The 7,678-nt window shown below is 39.9% G+C and overlaps 1 non-coding gene across 1 annotated transcript; it reads left to right on the forward strand.

Moving 5' to 3' along the window:
• The first annotated feature begins 2,941 nt into the window (after nt 1–2,941).
• On the forward strand, nt 2,942–3,078 carry LOC147915905 (small nucleolar RNA SNORA70). The gene has a single exon (XR_015553714.1). It is a non-coding gene; the product is annotated as a small nucleolar RNA SNORA70 (small nucleolar RNA).
• Nucleotides 3,079–7,678: the final 4,600 nt, after the last annotated feature.

Here is a 7,678-nt window from a genome sequence, read left to right on the forward strand (position 1 = left end):
CTGCCCGCCCATCCCCTTGGGGGTGTACTTTTGCTTTGCTAATAAATCATTCTCTGATAAATCTTCTGCTGTGTGTTCGCTCTCAGATTCTTTTCTGTCTGTGGACCAAGAACCTGGGACCCCACTGCACTGATCCAACTGGTGCTGGTAACACATCTACACATGCACACACACAAATGGGGATATGAGATATATTAATGGACACACAGGAGTCACCTGAAAGAGCTCCCAATGCACAAAGTTGGAATAATATGAGTAGCAAAATAAATAAATTATTATTGGATTATAACACAAAATATAAAGTGAATATCCATGAGTACTGATATAAGCACATGATTGAATAAATAAATGGGAAAAGATAGACAAAACTCTTGTGGAGAAATATTAAAAATAATTTAAGTAGATAATCCACTCTCAAAGAGGAGGAACGTAATTCCCTATCCCTTATATGTGGGCTGTGCGAGGTGACTTTCTTCCAAAGAAGATAGTATAGAAAGGGGAGGAAATCCCAATAAATTTACAGGGAGAAACCTGACAAATATGTTCTTAACCAGGCAATCAAGGTTAATATTAATAGTGATGAGTCATCTTGAGAATATATATCCGTGATATGAAATGGTGAGAATGGCATGTTACTTCTGTGGTTTTACTCCCATGAATACGTTACCCCAGTATAATCATGAGAAACTCCAAATAAGGAACATTTTACAAAATAACATGACCAGTACTTCTCAAAATTGTGAAGATTATCAGGAACACGGAAGTTGGATGAACTCTCACAGCCAATAGAGAGCATTAAGTAAAAACTGAGGAAATCTGAATAAAGTATGGACTTGGTTTAATAATAATGCATGGATATCATGACAACTATACTATATTAATATGAAATGTTAATATAGGAGAAATTGGTTGTGAGATACGCGGGAACACTCTATAATATCTTTGTACCTTTTCTATAAATGTCAAACTATTCTCAAATAAAAAGTTTATCATATAAAAAAAGAATGGGATCCAGTTTCCAGTTCTGCATATATGGAGCTGGGAAGTCACCACTCTGTACTAACAAGGAGTAAGAAGCCAAAGAGATTGAAATATCAGCAACTCTTCTTGGGCGCTTAACAGAGGGGAGGACACAAGGTACAACGCTGCCCTCAAGACTGGAGAGACACAGACAGGCAACTGCAGGGAGTTGTGGCTTACCAGAACAGAGACTCACAGACAGAAACCTCTGCAGGAACCGGTGCCAGGGTAAGAAAACCCGAACTGTAATTGACGAAATGCTGGAGGTTTAGTGTGGACTCTGAGAGTTAAAACCTCCAGGGGATCCCAGTCATAGGGGCCCCCCACAATTTTGTGAGATTTACCTCCAAAGCTCAACCAGGCTCTCATAGTAAAGATCTGAGGAAAATCCCCTTGGGCTTCAGCATGGGGAGGAGGAAAAGAACCATTTTGAAACACAAGAGAGCACTCTCTTCTTCTTAACAAGGCCTGCCCTCAGGGGAAACTAATTAACCAGAGACTAACCTGCTGGGGTCTTATCACAGCCTAACTACCTGGTAGAAGGGAAATACCCAACTCCAGCCCACTCTAGCCATCCTGTCTCACCCAATCGGGGACAAAAAGACTGAGACACACTTGCGAAGTTCACAGTCCAGAGGCACACACTTACTGAAAGATTGAGACCTAGTCATAGGATTATAGAACACTTCCCTTCCCACCACACCTCACCACCACATTACTACAGGCCTATTTACAGCAGTTCCTTTACTGAGTACATCATGTCCCACTATCAAGAAAGATATTACAAGGCATATCAAAAGGTGAAAAAAAAAAACCAATTTGAAGAGACAGAGCAAGCATCAGAACCAGACACAGCAGGGATGTTGGAATTATCAGACCAAGAATTTAAAACAACTAGGAGAATGCCTTTGATGGGCTTTTCAGTACACAGGACATGGCTGAGGAAAGAATCTTTGAGCAGGAGGATATATTGCTAGAACCTCAAAAACCAAAAAGCAAAGAGAATAAAGACTGAGAAAAACAGAAAGACTACCCAAGGACTGTGGGACAAGCACAAAATGTGTGATACACGCATAATGGGACTACCAGAAAGAGATGAAAGAGAGAAAAGAACAGAACAAATACGCAAAATGATAATGTATGAGAAATTCCCCAAATTAATATCGAATACAAAACCACAGATCCAGGAATCTCGTAGAACACCAAGCAGGATAAATGCCAACAAAACTACACCTGGGCATAACATTTTCAAACCAAAGAAAATGAAAGACAAAGAAAAAATCCCAAAAGACTCCAGAGGGGAAAAATAAACACCTTATCTACAAAGGAATAAATATAAGAATTGTACCCAAATTTTCCTCAGAAACCACGAGCAAGACAAGAGTGGAGTAAAATAAAGTATTGGAAGAAAAAAGCCACCGAACTAGAACACTGTGCCTTGTGAAATTATCCTTCAAAAGTGAAGGAGAACTAAAGACTTTCTCAGATAAACAAAAAGTGAGGGAATTTGTTGCCAGTAGACCTGCCTTGCAAGAAATTTTAAAAGAAATTCTTCAGAGAGAAGGAAAATAATATAGGTTAGAAACTCAGATCAACATAAAGAAAGAAATAGCATTAAAGAATGAATAGATAAAGTTAAAATTAAAACTTTTATTTTTCTTATTAATTGATCAAATAGATAATAGTTTGTTAAATATACCAACAATGTATCTGATTATGTATAATATATATATATGCTTATGTATAAGAAAAATGAATGACATCAATGAGACAAAGGATGTGAGGAAGGAATTAGGATTATTTTGTTATTATAAGGTACTACACTGCCAGTGATATGTATAGTGTTATTTGAAAGTGGACTTGGATTAACTGTAAATGTATACTGCAAACTGTAGGACAAACACTAAAAAAGTAAAAAAAACTGCACCCAATTAAGCCAACCATGTTGTTTTCCTCATGGGGGTTGGCCAATGTGCAATGGCTGTAAACAGCAGCTTCCTCAATAGTGTATGTGGCCTGTTGTGCACATGGGTTGCTCCAAGGGACGTGGAGACAGCCCTTTCCAGTGGACACTCATGTCTGATCTCATACTGTCCCCAGTGGAGGCTCCAGACAAGTATGTGCGGTGTCTTCAGAAAGCCCCAGGGCACAGTGGCCAGGATCAACCTTGGCCAAGTCATCATGCCCATCTGCACCAAGCTGCAGAACAAGGAGCATGTGGTTGAGGCCCCAGGCAAGATCAAGTTACCTGACTGCTAGAAGATCCACATCTTCAAGAAGTGAGGCTTTACCAAGTTTAATGCTGATGAATTGAAGACTGGTGGCTGAAAAGCAGCTCATACCAGACGGCTGTGGGGTTAAACACATTCCCAATCACAGCCCCTGGAAAAATAATGGGCCCTGCACTCATAAGGGCTTCAGCGCTGCCCCATTTTTTACAAGGGCAACAAATAGAAAACAGTAACGAATATAGTAGATATTAATCCAATTGCATCAATAGTCTCTTGGAATGTCAATGGTCTAAATGTACCAATTAACAGACAGAGATTGTCAGAGTGGATCAAAACACAAGACCTATCTATATGTTGTTTGGGAATCCAATTTGAATATTAAGACACACATAAATTAAAAGTAAATGCATGGATAAAGATATACCATGCTAGTACCAATAATAAAAAGAAGGAAAGCTAGAGTAGCTATTAACTTCAAATAGAGCAGAATTCAGAGTTAAAAACGTTATCCTGGATAATGAGGAGACATTATATAATAATAAAGGGGTTTGTTCTCCGAGAAGCCATACCAATCCTTAATGTGCCTAACAATGTAGCATCAAAATACATGAGGCAAAAACTAATAGAACTTCAAAGAGAAATAGATGAATCCAGGATCCAAGTTGGAGACTTCAACAACTCTCCATCAGAAATGGACAGACCCAGCAGGCAGAACATCAGTAAGGACATAGTTGAACTCAACAACAGCAGAATACACATTCTTCTCAAGCTCAATGAGACAGTCACCAAGATAGACCACATTCTGGGCCATAAAACACCTTAACAAATTTAAAAGAGTAGAAATCACGCAATGTCTGCTTTCAGACTACAAACGAATTAAACTAGAAATCAATAGCAAAAAGATAGCTGGAAAATCCCAAAACACATGGAAATTAAACAAGATACCTCTAAATAACACATGGATCAAAGTAGAAATTATAAGACAAGTTAAAAAATGTTTTTAATACAAAGTTAATATACAAATGTCAGTGTCTTTCCTATATACCAGAAATAAACAAGTGGAATTTGACATTAAAAACATAATACCATTTTCGTTAGCACCCAAAAATATGAAATACTTAGGTATAAATCTAGCAAAATATGTTCAAGATCTGTGTGAGGAAAACTACAAAACTCTGAAAAATGAAATCAAAGAACTAAATAAATGGACGAATATTTCATGTTCATGGATAGAAAGACTCAATATTGTCAAAATGTCAGTTCTTCCCAACTTAATCTATAGATTCAAAGCGATTCCAGTCCAAACCCCAGCAAGTTATACTGTGGACATAGTTTACATGGAGAAGCAGAAGAACCTCAATAGCCAGCACAGTGTTGAACGAGGAGAGTGCAGTTGGAGGACTGATACTACCCAACTTCAAGACATACTATAAGGCTACAGTAATTAAGACAGTGTGGTATTGATTAAAGAATAGACAAAACAGATCAACGGAACAGAATAGAGAGCCAAGAAATAGACTCCCATAAGTGTAGTCAACTGGTCTTTGACAAAGAAACAAAAGCAATAAAATGGGGCAAAGATAGTCTTTTCAAGAAATGGTGCTGGAACAACTGGACATCTACATGCAAGAAAATGAATCTGGACACAGACCTTACACACTTCACAAAACTTAACTCAAAATGGATCATAGACCTAAATATAAGACACAAAACTATAAAACTACTTGAAGATAGTATAGGAGAAAACCTAGATGATCTTGGGTATGGTGATGACTTTTTAGATAAAACACTAAAGGCATGATTTATAAAAGAAAGAATTGATAAACTGGACCTCATTAAAAATAAAAACTTATCTTCTGTGAAGGACAATGTCAAGAGAATAAGACAAGCCTCAGACAGGGAGAAAATATTTGTTAAAGGCATATCTAATAAAGGACTGTTATCGAATATATACAAAGAACTCTTAAAACTCAATGGTTAGAAAACAAAAAGCCCTCAATTAAAAAATGAACCAAATTCCCTAACAGATACCAGGCCAAGTAAGATATACACAAGGAAAGTAAGCATATGAGAAGATGCTTCACAACAAATTTTATCAGGTAAATGCAAATTAAAACAACAATGGAGGTACCACTACACACCTATTAGAATGGCCACATTCCAGAACACTGACCACACCAAATGCTGGAGTGGATGCAGAGCAACAGGAGCTCTCATTCACTGCTGGTGGGAATGAAAACTGGTACAGCCACATTGGAAGACAGTTTATTACAAAACTAAGCATACTTTTAGCATAAGATCCAGCAATGGCTCTCCTAGGTACTTACCCAAAAGAGTTGAGAACTTATATTCACACAAAAACCTACACATGGATGTCTAAGCAACTTTATTCATCATTGTTGAAACTTGAAGCAAGCAAGATGTCTTTCAGTAGGTGAATGGATAAATAAATTGTGGTGGGGCTGGCCTGGTGGCGTAAGCGGTTAAGTGCGTGCGCTCTGCTGTGGTGGCGGCCCGCGGTTCGCTCGTTCGGATCCCGGGCGTGCACCAATGCACTGCTTGGCAAGCCATGCTGTGGTGGCGTCCCATATAAAGTGGAGGAAGATGGGCATGGATGTTAGCCCAGGGCCAGTCTTCCTCAGTGAAAAAAAAAAGAGGAGGATTGGCAGATGTTAGCACAGGGCTGATCTTTCTCACACACAAAAATAAATAAATCAATCGTGGTTCCTCCAGACAATGCAATATTGATACTGGCCCTGATATCAGTTCCCCTACATTAAACCCAGAATATATGGAGTTAAAACCAAAGCCACTCATCCTCTTTCCCTGCTTCTCTAAGTTACATTCATATGTAACTATTGGGTTTTTTTGTATCCCTGAACTTCACAAGGCAGATAGAAGTTACTAATTGTTAAAAGCCCAGGTGGCCTCAAGCTGGGCTCACATTGATGTTTTGGCTAATTACCAGTTCTTGAGGTTTGTTACAGGGAAACTGATATCAAGAAGCTTCTCAGACCTCAACCCCTTGGCTTCCTGGCACCAGAATCCACCATCCACTATGGAGACAGAGACAGTTGAAGGACACCCACCTGCAATTCCCTTATCTGCTCCCTTCAAGCAGCCTCACAAGGCCAAAGGCAGGCTAGTGGGAAAGTGCTGACCAGCAAGGCCACAGGCTCCCCCTCCCTACCAGCAGCCACATTCCTCACAACCTTTAAAACCCCTTGCCTCCCAACTCTCGGGGAGACAGGACAAACCTGAGAGCTCTCGTCACCCGGCTGACGTCACCTGAAAGAAAAACTCTTTCTTTGCCATAAGCTTGGCATTCTAATTTTATTTGGCCTCTCTAGTGTGGCAGATAAAGAACCTGGGTGTGTATCTGGGAACAATATTATTAAGCACTAAAAAGAAATGACCTATCAAACCCATGAAACGATATGGAGGAAACTTAAAAGCATACTACTAAGTTAAAGAATCCAATCTGAAAAAAGCTACATACTATATGATTCAAATTTTATGATACTCTAGAAAGGGTACAATTATGGAGACATTTAAAAGATTAGGTTTACAGGGGAGCGAGGCATAAACAGGCAGAGCACAGAGGATTTTTAGGGCAGTGAAAATACTCTGTATGATACATAATGATGCATACATGTCATTATATATTTGTCCAAACCCATAGAATACACAACACCAAAAGTGAACCATAATCTAAACTATGGACTTTGGGTGATTACAATGTCTCAGTGTAGGTTCATCAACTGTCACAAATGTGCCGCTCTGGTAGAGGATATGGAAAATGTGGCGAGGCGTGTGTGGAGTCAGGGGGTATGTGGGAAATCTCTGTACAGTGCTTTCCTCTCAATCTTGGTACGAAACTAAAATTGCTGTAAAAACATAGTCTTAACAAAAAACATGTGAAAAACCTTCTAGACAAAAACTTAGAAAATTTATTTCCAGCAAACCAGAGCTAAAGAAATGTTTAAAAAACACTTCAAGAGGGGAAGTCAAGATGGCGGCGTAGGCAGACTCTGAACTCACCTCCTCCCACGGACACAGCCAATTTGCAACTACTCGTGGAAAAATTACCCCTGAGACAGAACTGAAAACTGGATAAGAGGAACTCCTGCAACAATGGACAATCCTAACTGAGGTGGAAGAGGCAGAGACTCCCTTCTGGAGAGGAAAAACACCGCCTTCACAAGCCGCCAGCTTCACGGCCGCCGGGAGCAGCTCACAGGTACGCAGCCTCCCTGGAGGCGCGGGGCCCTGAGCCGGGGAGCGCCCCCGCTGTGGGCATTTTGTGGACACAGCACAATCGAGACCAGCGGCATAATATCTGACTGTGCCTGCCACTAAAACATTGGGGAGCACCCCCAGAAAACCCGGTTCACAAAGAAACTAAAACCGGCTCTTAAAGGGCCCGC

Source organism: Ceratotherium simum, chromosome 11, assembly GCF_057802395.1.
Source record: "Ceratotherium simum simum isolate JZ-2026a chromosome 11, ASM5780239v1, whole genome shotgun sequence".
NCBI classification, from domain to species: Eukaryota; Metazoa; Chordata; class Mammalia; order Perissodactyla; family Rhinocerotidae; genus Ceratotherium; species Ceratotherium simum.